Genomic DNA, 12,453 nt, shown 5'->3' with positions numbered 1-12,453 from the left:
TTGCCTACATAGAATCAGGGGCTCTGTTGGCCCTACTGACTGACCAAGCCCAGGGTGGTCTCATCTGCAGGTGAGCAGAGGGGCTCCTGGCAGAAGACAGCCTGGGATAGGCCAGGACGTGGCCTAAAGCAAATACCTCAGAGACCTAAGGGGATGCTGCCAGCTGCAGAGGCCAGAAGATAAGAGTGTTAATTTAGCTTGGCCAGCATCCAGAAAGCTGAGCAAAACTGGGCCTCCAAGCTAAGGGCATAAATAAATAAATAACACAAAAATAAGTTGGCAGATGTTTATGCTTCCCTTTGTAACACTGGCTGCATGCATTCAGCACATCCTATGTGCCGGGTGCTGTGCCAGAAACTCCGTCCCTCACTAAAACCTCCGCAGCTCAGCATTGTCACATCACTGGGACCACAGGCAGTGAAGTCCACATGGCTGGAGAGGCGTCTTGCCTGTGGTCGCCCAGCTCTTCGCTCTACTGTTTTCTGTTGAGACTAGCCCCGGGCAAGAAGTGGGAACAGGCTGGTTGTTTTCAGGGCTGCAGCCTGGCCAGTTCTCTCTAGTGGATTCATGACTGAAGAAACTCTCAGAAACTTAATAAGATTTCAGAACAGAAAGGAGTGTCTTTATCACTCAGTTTTGCCAACACATCTCATCCATCCTCTCTGCACTTTGACTCAGACATGACGGACTGTTAGCCACGAGGCAAACTCGGAAGCATCTTTTTTTTTTCTTTTTTAACATCTTTATTGGAGTATAATTGCTTCACAATGGTGTGTTACTTTCGCTTTATAATAAAGTGAATCAGTTATACATATACATATGTTCCCATATCTCTTCCCTCTTGCATCTCCCTCCCTCCCACCCTCCCTATCCCACCCCTCTAGGTGGTCACAAACCACCGAGCTGATTTCCCTGTGCTATGTGGCTGCTTCCCACTAGCTATCTATTTTACGTTTGGTAGTGTATAATGGGACCTAATGAAACTTAAAAGCTTTTGCACAGCAAAGGAAACCATAAACAAGACCAAAAGACTACCCTCAGAATGGGAGAAAATATTTGCAAATGAAGCAAATGACAAAGGATTAATCTCCAAAATTTACAAGCAGCTCATGCAGCTCAATAACAAAAAAATAAACAACCCAATCCAAAAATGGGCAGAAGACCTAAATAGACATTTACAGATTGCCAACAAACACATGAAAGAATGCTCAACATCATTAATCATTAGAGAAATGCAAATCAAAACTACAATGAGATATCATCTCACACCGGTCAGAATGGCCATCATCAAAAAATCTAGAAACAATAAATGCTGGAGAGAGTGTGGAGAAAAGGGAACACTCTTGCACTGCTGGTGGGAATGTAAATTGATACAGCCACTATGGAGAACAGTGTGGAGGTTCCTTAAAAAACTACAAATAGAACTACCATACGACACAGCAATCCCACTACTGGGCATATACCCTGAGAAAACCATAATTCAAAAAGAGTCATGGGCTTCCCTGGTGGTGTAGTGGTTGAGAGTCCGCCTGCCAATGCAGGGGACACGGGTTCATGCCCCGGTCCGGGAGGATCCCGCATGCCACAGAGCGGCTAGGCCCGTGAGCCATAACCACTGGGCCTGCGCGTCCGGAGCCTGTGCTCCGCAACCGGAGAGGCCACAGCAATGGGAGGCCCGCGTACCGCAAAAAAACAAAAACAAAGAGTCATGTACCAAAATGTTCATTGCAGCTCTATTTACAATAGCCAGGACATGGAAACAACCTAAGTGTCCATCAACAGATGAATGGATAAAGAAGATGTGGCACATATATACAACGGAATATTACTCAGCCATAAAAAGAAACGAAATTGAGTTATTTGTAGTGAGGTGGATGGATCTAGAGTCTGTCATACAGAGTGAAGTAAGTCAGAAAGAGAAAAACAAATACCGTATGCTAACACATATATATGGAATCTAAGAAAAAAAAAAAAAGGTCATGAAGAACCTAGGGGTAAGATGGGAATAAAGACACAGACCTACTAGAGAATGGACTTGAGGATATGAGGAGCGGGAAGGGTAAGCTGTGACAAAGTGAGAGAGTTGCATGGACATATATACACTACCAATCGGAGGCATCTTAAAAGAGAGTCTAAGCAAGTTGTCAAGATGCTAGTCTTGTGGCGGGTACCTCCATGACAAAGAGCCTGAGAGGCCGTCCCTCACTGGGAGGCCAGAGGAAGAGGTGGGGCCACTTTGGGAAAGTGCACATCGTGCGCCTGGTACCCAGTAGGCACTCAGTTCACGGGCGGTGCCTTCCCTCTCCCCTACTCCCTCTGAACATGGCTGACATTTTAGCTCATATCCCCCCGCAAAGAACTAAAGAGACCAAGTGGGACTCTGTTCAAAGAGGAATGGATTCTGCTGCTGGTGAGACAGTGGGAGAAGCTCCCCCTTACAATGCTGTTTCTCAAATATTTTTAATCCATGCCCTGTTTTTGATAAATGTGTGCCCTTCTTCAATATTATTTGAAATTTCAAATAAAATTAAACACTGGGATTCAAAGCAAATCAAATGAGGGCTTCCCTGGTGGCGCAGTGGTTGAGGTCTACCTGCCGATGCAGTGCACACAGGTTCGCGCCCTGGTCTGGGAGGATCCCACATGCCACAGAGCGGCTGGGCCCGTGAGCCATGGCCGCTGAGCCTGCGCGTCCAGAGCCTGTGCTCCGCAACGGGAGAGGCCACAACACTGAGAGGCCCGCGTACCGCAAAAAAACAAAAAACAAAGCAAATCAAATGAATTACGTAATTTAATATACTTTATGCAAACGGACTCCACCCGCTGAGATCCTGATGTGACCACAAGTAAGGACAGCCTGGCTGCTCTCTGCTGAGTTTTGATGGATCAAGCCATTGCCAGGACATGATGAAAAGATGTGGACAGTACAGCAGACCTATACAGTTATCACCTGCCCAGCACCGGGTAAAAGGCTTTGCCCCTCCTCCCCCATAGAGGGGCACAAGGCCAAAGCTGAGCTAATTGTAGTGCCTCACCTGACGTGGCTGCAGGGGTTGGCCCAGGAGGTGGGCACATGACTTTACCCTCCCAGGACATTTCAAACTGGAGGGGTGGGGGAGGGGAGAGTGGGGGAGGGGGGAGGGAATGGAGGGGCCTCTCTCCTCTGGTCTGGAAGCTGGACAGGAAAGAGCCCAAAGCCCAGGCACCGCATCTTTTGCCTCACGGAGAGAGAGGTCTGAGACAGAGAAGTCCACTCCCAAGATGAGAGGGAGGCAGCGTTGGAGAGAAGTGGGCTCTCATCTGGGTCTTGGCTCCATTTGCCTCCTAAGCGGGTGCCCACCTACCCTCCCCGCGGTGGCTGCTGGAGGCAGTATATTTCTCTTATTTAACTAAAAATGGTTCATTTAAAGATCTCTCTGCACCCTCAAGTAAGAATGGCCTGACTAAAACAAGAGGTGTAGGAGAGGGTTCCAGAATATCCCTGGACACTGAGGCAGTTGTCTCTCAATGCCAGTTAATTTGCACTGGCCTTTCCCTTCACAGACATGGTTTTCTTCCTCTGCTTTTCCACACATCTCTCTAGATTCCATAGTCCCTCTCAGTCTTTCTATCCACCTACCTCCCCTAATTCTCTTCCTTCTCACTACATACTTTTATCCACCCAGGCCTCTGACTTCTAAGTACTTTTGGCTGTTGGCTCACATTTCCCATAGTATTTTTTTCCTCTGGGAAATAAGGGCGCCCACATGCCCCTAATCTTGGGGCTTTGCGAGTGCTCCCCAGCTCTCACTGTTGGGCTGCCAGCCTCCCTGGACACTGTCTGTCTGCCAAAGCACACACTCTGGCCTGATGCGGGGGGGTGGAGGGTAAAGCCACAGCAGACTTGACAAATGCACACAGGAAGCAGCCGCATTTCCTCAGAAGCTGCCCAACTTCTGCGATTCAATTTTAGCATCTGGCTAACCAAGCAAGTTGGGCCTGATACCTTTATAAAAATCATTTGTTGGAGCAATTATATTCTAGAATCCCATCTGTGATCTTTTACTTTCTGTTTGGTGTTACACATGTTTGGGGGAAGAAGTCAATAAAAATCATCATAATTTAATTTTAATTCACACAAAGACAAGAGACTCCAGCAAGTGACATGATATAAACCCTAACAGTTTAGGTAGCAAATGCACACTTGTATGAATGGCTGTAATACCCACTCTGGAGGCAGTGATCCAGGGTTTCAAAGCCCGTCCAGTTATATGAGCTCAGGCAAGTTCCTTAACTTCTTTGAACATCACTTTCATTATCTGTGGAATAGGTGATACGAGAGTTTGCTGTGTGAATTCAAGGTGAAGTAAGTCTCTGATACCATTGCTATTACGGCCCTGGGCGAGCTTATACCTTGTGCATTAGGACTGAGGGGCAGAACAGTGATATAGAAACACAACCAGATCCCAATCTGCAAATTGAAGTGGAGCTTGTTGGGCTCAAATATGTCATAACTTGGGTTAAAATCTCAGTTAACCACATTGGGCTCTATTACAAAATACTTTTTAAAGTTTTGGGGAACAGTAACCATCCTGCTGTAATTCAGCCTGCAAAGAGTCACCACATTTGAATTAGAGAATTAGAGAACTTTCTAAACCACCTGCCATCCAAAAACTTCCCATTTGTGTGGGCACTTAAAAATTACAAATTCATTTGAGCTTTGCATTGCCTTTGGCACTTCTTTGCATCTTAATAAGAATGGGTTTTAAAATTTTCCAGTTGTCTAAGTAGCTAGAAATTTAAACCAATTCATTTTCCATTTTAAAAATTTTCTCCTAAGATAACTGTAAATAGTAAGACTAATTTTTTCACTATGGAGGAAAGGAAGGAAACCCTCCTTCTACCACCTCCCCTTTGTAAATTTTTTACAAATTTTGTAAAAGGCTATTTTCAAACCCCAAGGTTAGAGTTAGTGAATGTACCCTTTTTTTTTACAAAATATAATTTTGTGGTGAAATGACCAAATAGCATAGAAGGAGAAAAATAAGAACTTATGAAGAAAATATTAGACTTCTAATAACTTTCTCTAAGATCCGTTCATATTGCTGACTTTTGTAAGTTAGATGCTGAATTCTAACCCACCTAAGTAGACCCTGACTCTATAAATACACACACATCTAACATACTTCTAAAAGAAAGTAAATGTGTGCTGGGAAAATATTGGAACAATGAAGTTCCTGAGAGAAGCTTGTTTTTTCAAGTTATTAAAAGAAGGTGGCAAGCATTCATGAGGATATGAAAAATTTAACATCATCTGAAGGAAACTCTTGAATATGGTTAATGTTACTGCCAAAAATCTGAGCTATGTTATGTCAGAATGTTCAATTGCAAGCTACACTTTAATGAATGGAAAGATAGGGTAAGAGCAGGAAGTTTCTGCAGCAACATACAGCAACCTTGAAAACCAAGTTCCCAGTGTTGAACTCAATCGTTCAAGGACTACACCGTCAGATTACGTGATCTACCAGTTTAATGATCAGGGGTGCCAGGTGCCTATGAGTGGGGAGTAGGGAACAGAGGGAACAGTCTGCCCCTCTCTACGTTCTCCTCCACAACACTTCGGTGGAAATAAAACTTGCTTTGCTCTTTCTGAAAAAGTGGGCACTCCAAGAGACGCAGCTCTGGAATCAGAAAAGGTCACGTGCTACCCTGCGTTGAATACGTCATTCCCATCTTTTCCACGCAGCTTGCTCACATAGTAAGGTTGCTATTTTTATCACCTATCTTCAACCCAGCTGTTGCTTCATGTTAACATGGCGACTGGTGTGAAAATCCCAGCAGAGGCGCATGAATCCCACAGGGCTCTGTCTTCTCTCATTTCTAGAACAGATAAAATGTCATGAACTTCAGTGGGGAATGGATCACGTTCATTTCACCAACAGAGGCAATGAGAACATTTCTGACATTTAAGTGATGTGGAGCCAGGGACCAAAATTCCCCCTCATCTGCCCCAAACAAAAGCACACAGCGTGCACACACGTCTAGTGACCAATAAGGAACCATGAATCTGTGTAGAAAAACTGGAAGCTGGGGTCTTCCCATTTCAGGAGAAGGCCATGGCTGTCCCAGGTGCTGGATGTTGTGGCATCATGAGGTTTGGACAACTGCATAGAGTCCAGCCTGGAGGTTGCCCCAGAGAACCCACTTCCTTTTACTGACTTAAACTGTGACTTGTCATTTTAAACCCACTCTTTGTATTTCCTCTGTGAAAATAACAGCATTTTGGTGAGACTGTGTATGGGAGGAGAGAGTGCCACATAAAACTTAGACGATTTAAAAATACAACTCTAATTGCAGGTTTATTTTCCCATGGTTTGGCAAATTAGGGGGGCAAATTGGAGGGGCAGTTGGAACTTGCCCCAGGCGCAAAAAGACTGCTTGGTTATCCCTCCAATGGTGTAGTCCTGAGCTCCTGCAAAATCTATGAAAATATGATTTTAAGAGCTTCCTTCTTGAACAGCAACTACTTTCTACGTGGAGATATTCTGTGTCTGAGTGCTGCAATTTAGAATATGAGCATCAAGGGCTTGGATTCTCTGAGTTTTCTTTCTCTGACTTTAATACGAGGACAAAATGATGCTCCATTTTATTCCAAAATTCTCAGATTCTCTTAAGTATAGATGGAATTCAGTGAAGAGATCAATACCTCACATAGCCCCACAGGACACTGAGGACAAGAGTTAGAGCTTCCAAATTTCTATACAAACCTGGATCCACTGTCATTCTATAACACCTTTAACATTAAGGAATAGTCTAAAGGGAGGCTAAGGTGTGAAGACACTGTGGATTGACATACAGTCCATTTTGACCTCCGAGTAGGCCTTTCTCAAGACTAACAACTAACAACTTCAAGTTAACAACAGCTTTTCCAGGATCCCTTGCAGCTCAACTTTTGGGTACAATTCCACTTGGGCTCGTTAAGTACCCTTGCACAATTCTGGAAGGCAGGAGTAAGGTGGAGACCCTGTTTGGGTTGTTTCTACTGACAAGTCACTGAAGATGTGTTGGATTTTGTGACAGCATCAGCCCACCCAGTTTCACTCTTGACCTCCAGAGGCAGAGCATAAACAGAGCACTCATCTTTGCTTGTGTAGATGAATAATCACTACTTGCTTCAGAGCCCATGTTTCTGAGTAGCTTTCCGAGCACTGGGTTGCAGCTAAGGGAAAGTGGCCTACAGGCAAAGTGTCTAGGGCAGCTTCTAGACGCTCCTTTCCCCTGGCTGTGGCAGCTTCCCGGCACACCAGTCATGCCTCGATGTGTTGTTCATTGTTCCTCAAAGCCCATCTTGAGGACTGGGCTTGAAGCCTTCCTGTGAATTTTTAAGCACATAGTTCCTTGTATTAAATCCTTTGCTGCTCAAAATAACTAACAGGGGTAAACCCTGACTTAGAAAGCAGGCAACACGGAGCTGTAGAAAATTGGATTCCAGTCAGCTGTATCCTCACTAACTGGTACTGGTCGCCTTCTGCCAAATCCTTCCATGGACTCATGTCATAGCTTCCACCTTCACAGAGAAAACTGAGGGCATGAATTCCCTCAACTTTGACGTCTTACCTGTGACCAAATGCGTTTCATGTTTTTACATGTTCCTTCACATTCTGAGAGAAAACAAATGTGTATCAACAGAAATTTTTGTAAATAATGTAGAACTTTACTCTTGGTGTTTCCAGAGAGTGGGTCTCTGAGGTCTCTCCCAGCACACACCACAGAGAGCTTCCCTCAAATCCCATTCAGACCACCACGGGCTGGCCCTAATTTGTCCTGTGCTCCTTTCCCACCACGCAGCCCCTTCCCTCTCTCCTCCCCTCCAGTGACAGTGAGGAGGTCCCCCACAACCTGTGTCATCTGCCCACCAGGCCTGCAAGTGGCTGGGATCCCTTGACACCATAGCCCCTGCTCCTCCCTTGCCTCCCAGTCAGGGAAGCTCAGAAAGGTCCAAAGGTTGAGAAGTAGAGTTTCTCTATTATTCTGACTGATTTTCTCATGAGAAAATTCCTGGTGAGTAACATTCTCTACCTGGCCATATAACTTCACACTGGAAGAAAAGACATAAACAAGTCAGGTCTTTTCCAAAGCAGATGGAATATAAATATAAAAAGGCAAGAGTATTCATCCATTTAAAAAATTGTATTGAGGTGAAATTCACAAAACATAAAATTAGCCATTTTAAAGTAAACAATTCAGTGGCATTCAGTTCACTCACAGTGTTGTACAAGGGCCACCTGACCTAGTTCCAAGACATTTCCACCACTCCAAAGTAACCCCCTTGCCCACTAAGGAGTTACTTCCCGCTTTTCCTGCCTCAGTCCCTGGCAACCACCGATCTGCTTTCTGTCTCTATTCTGGATATTTCATTTCAGTGGAATCATACAATATGTGTTCTTTTGTGTCTAGCTTCTCTCACTTAGCAGAATGTTTTCAAGATTCTTCCATGTTGTAGCATATTTTAAAACTTCATTCCTTTTGTGTGTGTGTGTGTGTGTGTGTGTGTGTGTGTGTGTTATAAATTAAAAGTTATTATTTTTATTTTATTTTATTTTATTTATTTATTTTTGCGGTACGCGGGCCTCTCACTGTTGTGGCCTCTCCCGTTGCGGAGCACAGGCTCCGGATGCGCAGGCTCAGCGGCCATGGCTCACGGGCCTAGCCGCTCCACGGCATGTGGAATCTTCCCAGACCGGGGCATGAACCTGTGTCCCCTAGCATCGGCAGGCGGACTCTCAACCACTTGTGCCACCAGGGAAGCCCTTATTTTTTTTTTAGATTTTAACATCTTTATTGGAGTATAATTGCTTTACAATGTTGTGTGAGGTTCTGCTGTATAACAAAGTGAATCAGCTATATGTATACATATATCCCCATATCTCCTTCCTCTTGTGTCTCCCTCCCACCCTCCCTAACCCTCCCCTCTAGGTGGTTACAAAGCACCGAGCTGATCTCCCTGAATATCCCACTATATGTATATACCACAATTTGTTCATCCATTCATCCACTGAGGGACATCTGGTGCTTTTAAACTACTTTATGGCTATTGTGAACAGTGCTGCATGAACATTTGTGAAAGAGGAACTGTCTGAGTAACTGTTTTCCATTTGGGGGGTATATACCTAGGAGTGTAACTGCTGGGCCATATGGTAACCTTATGTTTAACTTTTCAGGGAGTCACCATACTATTATCCACAATGGCTGGACTATTTTACAGTCTCACTAGCAATGTACAAGATCTCCAATTTCTCCACACCCTTTCCAACACTTATTATTATTATGTTTTTTAGTATAGCTGTTCTCGTGTGAAGTGGTATCTTGTTATTTTGACTTGCATTTCCCTGATGACTAATGGTGTTGAGCATCTTCTTGTATGCATGTTGGCCATTTGCATCTCTACGTTGGAGAAATTATCTATCCATTTTTTTTAACATCTTTATTGGGGTATAATTGCTTTACAATGGTGTGTTAGTTTCTGCTTTATAACAAAGTGAATCAGTTATACATATACACATGTTCCCATATCTCTTCCCTCTTGCGTCTCCCTCCCTCCCATCCATCCATTTTTGATCTGTAAAGCTGATGGCCTTTGGAACTAGAGAAAATTGGGTTCAAATAGGTTCAACTATTTAGAAGCAGTGTGACCTTGGGCTGATTACTTCTCCAGGCTTCATTTTCTTCCTCCATGAAAAGCACAGAATAACTTCACATGGTTGCCTCCTTGACATCCATCAGGTCCTGGCTTAAATTGCTGGCTCCTAGAGACTTTCCTGATACTCTTCTTTAAATTCAAGTGTTATTCTGTTTCATAGTATCCAATTCTTTCCTTCATACCATTTGACACAGTTTGTAACTATATATTCATTTGTTTGTAAGGTTTTGTCACCCATCCTCTCTGCTAGATCATTCACTCTTCGTGGTCAGGAACCACTGACTATCTTGTTCACAGCTGTATATCCACATCATGGCACAATGTCTAGCAGATAAAAGGGTATGTAATGTTTGTTGAATGGGGGAAAATAAGAAATTATTAATTATATTCATAGGGAATTAAGTAGAGTGCCTAACACATCAGTTGTTCCCAGTGAGAAATTTTGGAAATGTGGTCAGGGGAAAGGGAGAAAGTTTCTGGTCAACACAACAATTGGGAAGGCACTACTGTCATTTAGAGGGCAGGAGCCAAGAATGCCTACACAATGCCTGTGGGGCAGCCCTGTAATGCAAAGAATTGTCCCACATCCCTCATAACTTTAGAATATCCTACCAGACATTGATATAGGGGGGACATCTGTCTGTAATTATCTGCATTTATAGGACTCTGTTTTACATATAAACTGAAAGTTACATTTGCAAATTTTAATATGCACTGAATTTTCCAGGAATGCAACTATCATATAGATTTAGAAAAGACCGCATTGCATTTTGTTTGAGACTCCATTGAGAATTGTTCATCTTTTCAGAAAATTACATCCCCATTAGCAACACAACTTACGGTATTTGGATGCTCAAAATAACACTCTAGGATTAGGCTGTATCTGTAAGTGTGATTCTACATATTGGTGCAAAAAACTAATTAGTTCATTATGTCTTCTAGTCTAGACATGTCTGAGTATCTACATATTGAAATACACATTCTTTTAGTATAATTTAATTTCTTTTTTCTTTCTTCTTCATATTTAAAGTATATTAATTATTTTGAAATAATGTATTTAGGTAGGTAATCTATGAATTTTAATGCAGGATCTTAAAAAAACAAACTCTTTGTTTTAAAGGAAGGCATTGAGTCTAATGGGGATTAGAACTCTGTATTGGATGCTTTTTTTCTAATAATAATGATAATAGAAATGGAAATTTACAGCTTTGCCTAAGATGAATGGCAAAGAAATAAGATCTTTCTTGTTTTTATTCTAAGATCTTACTTTCCTATTCTTATTGCCAAAATACTCCTTTACACATACCCAGGGACACTTTTAATACTTTGTGCACTCCAAGTATTGGTGCCTAAAAGAATAAGGTGTATTACAGACCTGTGAGTAAAATTTCTACACATCAACCCACAGTGAGGTTTGAAAGCTGTAATTACACAAAGTCTGACTGGGGTTTGAGAGATATGTGATATAGCAGAGAATCCTGGGTCATATGTACTGTTCAGTCCTGGCTTTAAATCTTGGCTCCACTCCTTAGTAATTGTATTATTTCAGGCTAGTTGTTTAGTCCTCTGAGCCTTAGTTTCCTTGGCTGTAAAATGGAGTCAATGACAGCTGTCTCCAGGGCTGCTGTGTCATGAAATATGATCATGTGTATACAGGGCCCAGCACAATGCAGGCACTGATGTGGTAGGTACTTAGTATTAACTTCTTTCTCTACCTCTAATCTCCCAAATTATTCAAATAATTGCCACTCAGAGAGCACAGGTTTATATAGCATCTCAGGACTATGAACTTATAAAATGATCACACACCACACCCATTATGGACTTGGATCAAAGAAGTATATTTTTACACTACATTCTACGCATTCTGCTCAATATAAACCATGGTCCAAGGTTACTAAACCTGCAGTTTACTAATGAGCATTTTTCCAGGAATTCTGTAGCTTTCATCATTCTAAAAGGTGATTGCAATCTCCAAAGGTTAGAAATAACCACCTTAGAGAAAATCGATTCATCAGTTTTGAAGCAATTATCAAATGATCAAGTTACGTTTTACTTTACAGATACTTAAGTATGTTAGATAACTTAATGTCAACCAACCACCAAGACTCATCCACTGTCTATTTATTGTGTTACTTGAAAGAAACAAAAATATTCTCTGGTTCAAGGAACTGTTGACTGAGACTAAGAGACAAAAACTTCAGACAACTTCAGAACACTTGGAGCAAGTGTAGCTAGATATAGTCCAGAATGAACATGTCAAAACTGAGGCTATTCAACAAAGTGGAGAATTCATGTAGAAGAGATGAACTTGCAGGAGGTGGAACACTAGTGATATACTCATGGTGTTGTCAATGGATATGGATCTAGAACTAGCACATATGTGAAGAAACATTACAATGACCTCTTAATTGAGTCAAGCACATATGGCATTGTATTGTGTTCAATTCAATCTTACTAGTAGAAACCATGGTTGAAGTCAACCCATTGGTTTTGATGGAAAAATGCGTGCATTCACTCAACAAATATGTATTGAATATTTTAGTATGTATCAAGCACTGAATAAGAAAGTGGGGACTCCCAGGTGAGCAGTCAGACAAAGTCCCTGCCCCCATGGAACATACAATCCAGAGTGGTAGATAGATGTTATCTCATTACAAGTGTACAGCTGCCTCCTTGCAATACAGGAAGGAACCAGTATCTATAGGAACATAAAACTGCACCAAATCTAGTCTGAGACATCCAGAAAGAATTTCCTGAGGTAGTGATGGTTC

The sequence above is a fragment of the Tursiops truncatus genome, chromosome 2 (assembly GCF_011762595.2).
Source record: "Tursiops truncatus isolate mTurTru1 chromosome 2, mTurTru1.mat.Y, whole genome shotgun sequence".
Classification (NCBI taxonomy): Eukaryota; Metazoa; Chordata; class Mammalia; order Artiodactyla; family Delphinidae; genus Tursiops; species Tursiops truncatus.
This window is presented reverse-complemented; position numbering follows the sequence as displayed.